General features: G+C 35.8%; 1 protein-coding gene across 3 annotated transcripts in view; it reads right to left on the reverse strand.

The window, feature by feature from the left end:
- The window catches only part of BRINP3 (BMP/retinoic acid inducible neural specific 3), a 515,429-nt gene that overhangs the window by 255,467 nt on the left and 252,907 nt on the right, over positions 1 to 7,055 (reverse strand). The gene's annotated exons all lie outside the window — the stretch shown is intronic.

A 7,055-nucleotide genomic window follows, 5' to 3' on the forward strand; every position in this document is an offset into this window, starting at 1 on the left:
ACTGCCCTTGGCCCCCTTGTCTTTTGTTCTCTTGGTTCTCTCATTCACTCACGTGGTTTCCAATATAAACTCTGGGCAAATGACTCCCCACCAATGAGAGATGATTCTCTACTCTAATTCCCTGCCTGAGGAAATGTTCAAGAACCACACAAACTATGTCACTCTTCTCCTAAACCTGAAGTTTAGTTTAAATAAATAAGTTTAGTTTCCTGGTCATGTTATTAAAGGATCTCTACAATCTGGTTTCAGTTTCTTATGATGCTCCCTTTTACATACTCTTATTTTCACCAAACAATACTATTATGTTTTTCTTTTATTCGTGCCTTCTCCCATCTTTGTGCCTTTAGTCATGTCTTCTCCCCTATGTTGAATAAAACCCCTTCAATAAAAATCTCTCCGTGGGAGGCTCTCCCTTCCCTAAAAACCCATCTCAGGTCTCACTACTTTTCTGAAACTTTCTCTGACCATAATCCCCTCAAGTGAAGGAAATATCTTCCTCTTTACGTTTCTCATAGCACTTTGCCAGAATCTCTCCTCATATTTATTTCACTTTTGCCTATATCAGTTATTTGTGAATGTATTTTTTCCCCTCTTAGATTCTAAGCTTCTTGAAAATATGGTCTGTATTTTATCATTTTATTTCTAAACCATAATACAGTGTGCACTTAATGAATGTACATTGAATTAAGTTGGTTGATTGGTCAGTTCATTCTTGAAGAGGACCAAATGACATCACTATGTTAGAAGAGAGTTTCAGTGTGTCCAACTGTGGTTGATCAAACCAATGTAAGCTCTGAATGCTGTACCTCAGGTAGGGCACAAATAGTCCAAGTGAACACTTGGGGCGAATTCTCTAAATTCGCCCATCCAGAATGTCCTTTGAGTTGTTTCAATTCTCCTTTGCTCATAGAACACAACACCTGCTCTGATGATGGCTTGTCATGCTAAGTAGTCCTGTGCCAGTGTCTCCCATGTCATACAATGAATCCCAAAGTTCTAAAGAGAGACTTTGAGAATGTCTCAGTATTGCTTCTTCTGACCACCATGTGAATGCTTGCCCTGTATCAGTTCTCCATGAAACAGACTTTTTGACAAGCATACATTTCACATTCAAATAATGTGGCCAGCCCATAGAAGTTGCACTCTCTGAAGCAGTTAGAATGCTTGGCAGTTTAGTTTGAGAAAGGACCTCAGTGTCCAGTATCTTATCCTGCTAGATGATCTTCAGAATCTTCCTAAGACAATTCAAATAGAAGAGATTCAGTTTCCTGGCATGTGTAGAGGCAAGCAACCCAGCGTCCCCAGGGTTGCTGCCACCACAGGTTCTTAGATCTGCTTTGTTAAAGGAAAGCAATTCAAAATGGGTTAACAAGCTTACTTTAATCAGTCAAATATGTATCGTTTACCTAGTTCAGGGGGAAAAGGTCAGCACCCCAAACTTCAGAATATACAGACAGAATTATCAAGACAGAAACAGATCAAGTAGACAGACTTCCAAATTGTCCAACCATTACATCCATACCAAATCAACATCTGGGTTTCAACATCTGGGTTTTTCAAAGCCGAGGGGGGGCTCTCAACAACGGCTTCCCAGAATCCAGATCAAATCACAGAACACTTCTCAAAGTGAGCCCCAAAACAAAGCTACACATCAGGGCTCATATAGCCTTCTCCTGGCTCAGAGAATGTAACAACCTTATTGACTCACTGGCCAATCAAGAAGTATCTACTGAAAAACAAGCCTCCCACCACAGGCTCCAGGTGAACTTTAGCCTAGGGGCAGGGAAGATCTTCCAAATTTGCATTCCCATTACAGCATGGCACAGGTAGGTTATCCAGATTGCACTGGACAGTGAGATTTATAAAGTAGGAAGTCAATTGCTCATACTGAGAATGCCTGACTAGGTTTTCTTGATTCATTGTGTGAAGTAGGGCTCCAAGATAGATGTTCTTATTGTTTTTTTCTCTGAAAATTCTTTACTAGGGAAAGTAATATGCATAAGTAGAATAGTTAGACACCCCCTTCAAATGTAATTCAAACCGTTCCACACCAAAAGACCTCAAAATGATTCTTGCAAAAGCATGCCATAGTGCATTCCCATTTGGATTAGCCAACAATTTGGATTGAAGTACTGAACTTAGGTGGTACAATGAAGAGAGTGTTATCCCTGGAGTTAGGAAAACCTGAGCTGAAATCTGGCCCCAGACACTTACTATCTGTGTGACCCTGGTCATGTCATTTAACCCTGTTTGCCTCAGGTTTTCCCATCTATAAAATGAACTAGAGAAGGAAATGGCAAACCACTCCAGATATCTTTGCCAAGAAAATCTCAAATGGGTTCACAAAGAGTAGGATATGACTGAAATGAATCAATAACAGCTGAAGTTACCATAATAGAGTGTTAATATTGTCTGAAAAGATGACAGAAGTCCAGAAGCATACATTTAAAGATGAAAGGTTCTTAGAAGAATGTATTCAGTCACATATTTAACAACAGAGGAAAGGAAGCTCAGGGAAGTTAAGTGACTTGCTGAAGGTCACACCTTTAGGAAATAGGAGAAATGGAATTTAACCTCAGAACTCCAAGGTCAGTATTCTTTACAATGAAGCAGAGAAACAAAAACTGGATTAGAATGACTTCTATTTATGCATAAAGCAAAAGATCCAAGCTATTGACAAAATGGGGAATTTTTTAAAAATGTTCAGGATAAAGTGATATACTCCTAATTTTAAAAGATCTCTCATCATAACCATTTGTTTTGAAACATTATCCAATCTGTTTGTACAGAAGGGGAAAGGAGTGTTTTCTACCAATGGATCTATTACAAATTCAGAATATCTATAAGAAAATGGTCATTCATGAGCCCCATGTAAAATATGCTATTAATTAATCAGAAAAATGAAGAAACTTATATACCCCTAATCACACCACTACATATTGTTGTTATTCATCAAGTAAGTAAATCATTGAAGGAGCTCATTATATAAGGTGAACTATTGACTTACAAAATGCAAATTTAACTAGAAATTATTTTATAGATGGACAAAAAAATATATATCACCCTTACGGAATCCTGAAATGAATTTGTCTCCTCATAGGAAAATGTTAAAAATGAAAATTGTGTTAAATGTTTTGTAATTTACAGGATTTATAGTTACGAATATTATTGCTTTAACAGAAATATCTGAAAATAAATTTTAATATAATATAAAGTTCGATATTTCTATAATTTGGCAAAATACACCTAACTTATTTAACTTATTTTTCTTTGAAAATTTGGAAAAATATATTCATTTTTCTGAGACAAAATGAACTTAATCTATTGTATAAATTCATATATACTAATAAATAGGTGTGTATATACATATGTATGTGTTTACATGTATGTATATGTGTATTATATATTTATATGTATAAATATATAATATACACATACACACATATTATATATATATATACATATTATATATATATATATATACACATATATATATATTAGCTTTATACCCCTCACCTAAAGACATAACTTACTATTTTCTGTTCTACTTTTAGAATGTGTACTATTACTACAGGACAAAAGGGTAGAGAAGCAAAACAGAATTGCAGTTGATTACAAGAATAATTTAGTACAGATATAAATTCTTTGAAAGTTCAAATTTCATATTTGTGAAAATAGTAGATTATAAAAGCTGCAGGTCTGTTTTTATGCACAACTAAGGAAAGTTAAAGGAAAGAGCATTACCCTGGTAATAAGAAAAGCTAGAAGTCTTATTTTACCACTAAAAGTACTCATGGTTGGCATTTATATGCTGATTTGTGGCTGTAAAATGTTTTAAATATATCATCTCCTTTGATCTTCACCTGAACTCTGCAAAGTAAGTTTTGAAAATATGATCATCCCATTTTACAGAGGAAGCAACCAGCTGCAGCTCAGAAGTTTCAAGAAATCTATCCAATACATGTAAAGGTTCAATTTCTTCACTAACATTGAAAGAAATCATCTCTACAATCTCTATCATTATAAAATTATTTTTTTGATATTATGGAAAAATAATGCAGTCACTTGCCTGTTATAAAGTGCTATTTTAAAAGGAAAAGTTTATCAGTAATGCATTTATGGTTCAAATACCAATGAAATGCCATTAGAATAATGAGAATTGGGGCGGCCAGGTGGTGCAGTAAGAGAACCAGCCCAAGAATCGGGAGACCTGGGTTCAATTCCAGCCTCAGGTACTTAACACCCACACAAAATAACTGGCCACGTAACCTTGACCAAGTTACTTAACCCCAATTGCTTAGGGGTGGCCAGATGGCACAGTGAGTCAGAGTGCCGGCCCCAGCTTTGGGAGACCTGGGATCAGTTCCGGCCTCAGATACTCCGGCACACACACAAAAATAACTGGCTGTGCAACCCTGAGCAAGTTATTTAACCCCAATTGCTTTAAAAAAAAATAATGAGAATTTTGAAAGTTTTAAATTTGCTTATGACTCTAAATGAAATATATGGTGAGAGGTAAAACAAATACTAATTACATTTTTAAAAATCTCCTTATAAAACTGAAACTAACCATTTTTGCAAGTAGTAATTAAATCTCTGTGGAAATACATCAATATAAGATTTCAAAAATGAGTTAATAGGGGGCGGCCAGGTAGCACAGAGAGTAAGAGCACCCGCTCCAGTGTTGAGAAGATGTGGAGATCCAATCCCGGGCTCAGACACTTAGCACCCACCCAGAAACACCTGGCCGGGTAACCTTGAGCAAGTTACTTAACCCCAATTGCTTAGGGGCGGCCAGGTGGCTCAGCAAGTAAGAGCACTGGCTCCAGTGTTGGGATGACCTGGATCAAATCCGGGCTCAGATACTCAGCACCACACCCAGAAATAACTGGCCATGTAACCTGGAGCAAGTTACTTAACCCCCATTGCTTAAAAAAAAAAAATGAGCTAATAGTGAAGCAATACATGAATTTAGAATCTTCCATTTAATTTTGTGAGAATATTTCATATAATATTTTAAAAGCATAATCCATACCAGAGGAATATTTCTTTTTTCCTATAATTCTTTAGGAGATAAGCATTTCATCATGGTAATAGCTAAGAAATGTTTATGTCATACATGTGTGTATGTGTGTGTGTATGAAAAATGCCTTCAAGATATTCCAAGGATAAGTTTTTTTCATAATGGCAGCATTCAATTTGTGTCAAACATTCTTGAAGAAATAAAAATTAGAAAAGTTATAACAAGGAAGCCAGTACTTTATTTAGTAGCAGAAAATAAATTCTATAATTGCATCAAAATATTTCATGTAGAGACTGACGTTTTCTAGCTGGATAACTTAAAAAAAAATAGCCACTAGACAATTACCCTGTGGGATAGTGATTAAAAAATAATTAGCAAAAATAACTCAAACTCATCAAAATTCCACTAGAGAGATATTCTGGAGCAATGTGTTAAAAGTTTTTTTTTTAAAGAGTCACACAAATTGCTATTGCATATTTTGAGGTAGAGAATCTCAAACTTTTCAGGGAAAATGTATTATAAAGGAAGAAGCAAAATGTTGCAGAGGTATTTCTAGATTACATAAGTGAATTATTTTTAATGCACTGATATACTTGACATGCTCATTAAAAAGAGCCAAACTAAAGGACTGAATATAAGAAATCTTAAGATACCTGAGATATCAATTTCTTTGATGGGAAAGCATTTGTTCAATGAATGAAAGTAATAAAATGAAGTGAAATTTTAATGAAATATTGTATTAGCTTTTCTAAAATGAAGTGTACTTCTGGAATAAGGGAATTAAACTTGACAAAATCAGTTGAGTAATTTTGAAAAGAAATTTCAAGTTAGGTCAAATAGCTAGGATGCTGAACCTTGGGCACCCAAAAGGTCTTGAAAAGTTAGAGAAAGAGAACCTATCTAATGAGATTCAATTTAGTAAGGATAAATGTAGAGTGGAGGTACAGGTCTACAACATATTTGGGGGGGGAGGACCTTCAGGTTCTCATGGACCATAGTTCAATATGAATCAAGAACAAGACGTAGTAAGGTACATTACAAAATTAAATGTGATTTTCAGTTATGCTAATGTAAAAATAGTGTCCAAGGGGAACACCAGAGTCCTGTTGATCCTGGTCGGTAGATGTATAAAATATTGTGTTCAATTCTGGTATCGTATATAATGACATTAAAAAGTTGAGGCATACCCAGAAGTGTGACCAGGAGATAGGTAGGTAGGTAGAAAGATAGATAGATATAAATAGATGGAGATAATCAACATGCATTTATTGAGTGACTACTATGTGTCAAGCACCATGCAAAGCATTGGTGATACAAAGAAAGGCAAAACAAATAACAGTTCTGGCTCTCCAGGAACTCACAGTATATTGGGGGAGACAACAAAACTATTTAAAAGATGACACACATGTATGTGTGTGTATACGTATATGTATGTGCATGGGTATATATATATATATATATATATATGACACTTTGGAGATTATCATGGAAGGAAGGGATCAGCATTAAGGGGAACAAGGGAAAAATAACCATTTAGATAGAGAATTTATTATTGCATTATATGCATTGTCAGACACCATGGCAAATTCTGGGACTACAAATGCAAGCAAAAAGAAAGATATGCCCTACCCTCAAATAGTCATCATTCTAACAGAGATGATGCAGGAACATGGTATAAAGTACAAGCAATGCAGGAAAGATGGTGTTACCAGCTTGAGAAGGCAGCTGTGGTAGAGGTATAAAAATCTTTTGAGTCGGGAACAGAACCAGATACAAATACAAATCAGATATAGTCCCTGCCCTGAAGGACAGTATGTTTTAATCATGGTCCACAATATGAAGGAGTGATGGAAAATGGGGGAAGGAGTACAGACATGTTAGCATGGTATAGAGTTGGCACAGGAGCAGTATGGGGGCCTAGGTCATGACCAAAGCTGTCTGATCAGAGTTGAGGGAGTCAGAAGCAGAGTTCAAGTTTCCAGCAGGAGAGACAGAGAGACAGAGAGAGAGAGAGACAGAGAGAGAGAGAGAG

The sequence above is a fragment of the Petaurus breviceps genome, unplaced genomic scaffold (genome assembly GCF_028583685.1).
Source record: "Petaurus breviceps papuanus isolate PSGF00001 unplaced genomic scaffold, PetGlider_PUasm1.0 90895, whole genome shotgun sequence".
Taxonomy (NCBI): Eukaryota; Metazoa; Chordata; class Mammalia; order Diprotodontia; family Petauridae; genus Petaurus; species Petaurus breviceps.